Here is an 896-nt window from a genome sequence, read left to right on the forward strand (position 1 = left end):
AGATGCAAAGTTGGCAACCCTTGTTCTAACACAACTTTGCTTTTTGTGATCAGTTTTGGAGCAGCATGTTAAACCAGTCTCCAGCATACAAGTCCTGGGTGGTCACTTGCGTAAGTCACTTGCCATTTCTCAACCTGTTTTTTCCTCTGTAAAGATTATTCCCACAAGCAGGATACCAGAATAATTGCTAGTGCAATAGTAGAAATTGGAGCCAGAACACTGAACTGCCTGCAGTCATGCTTTTTAGGGTCAAACTAGTTCTTAAAAATTTATCATTTGATCTTGTATTTTCCATTTCTGTGAACAAAGTGTACAGCGGCACACAGTCACATTCTATCATAGGAGTATTTCACCACAGACCTGGCATTATGGCAGGCAGGGGCTCCTGTAGGCTGTTAATCGTAATACTAATGGGCATGTGGCATCACGCCAGCCCATGGGCAGGGGGAGAGAACACAGTCCTCTTGCTTTTCCCCACTTGCTGGCTGTCATGTAGTAGTGTTTACTGTGTCTTCACAGAGGGTGAAGCTCACGCACACACACACACACGGCACCACAGGGCAGAAGGTTTTGTCCTGTAAGATGCAGTCTGTACTCATAGGACACCAAGCACTGAAAGCATGCCGCCATGTTGATTCTCTTAAGTCTAAGATTCCCAACTGAGTAGATCCAGCCTAGTATTTCCCAAGACTTGAGGAAGAGGTCTTTCCCAACCCCGATATCCAAGATCCTTTTAACTTGAGGTGTTGCAGATTTATCCCTATAGACCTCCCCATTTAATTTGCCTTCTCTCTAAATTATGGAAACCCCCAAGAAACCAGTGTCTGGACTGTGTCAAGGGCTGAACCCAGAAACTTAGCAATGTTGCTTACGTCACCACAGCAAGTCACAACCCC

This window comes from Hemicordylus capensis, chromosome 4 (genome assembly GCF_027244095.1).
Source record: "Hemicordylus capensis ecotype Gifberg chromosome 4, rHemCap1.1.pri, whole genome shotgun sequence".
NCBI lineage: Eukaryota > Metazoa > Chordata > Lepidosauria > Squamata > Cordylidae > Hemicordylus > Hemicordylus capensis.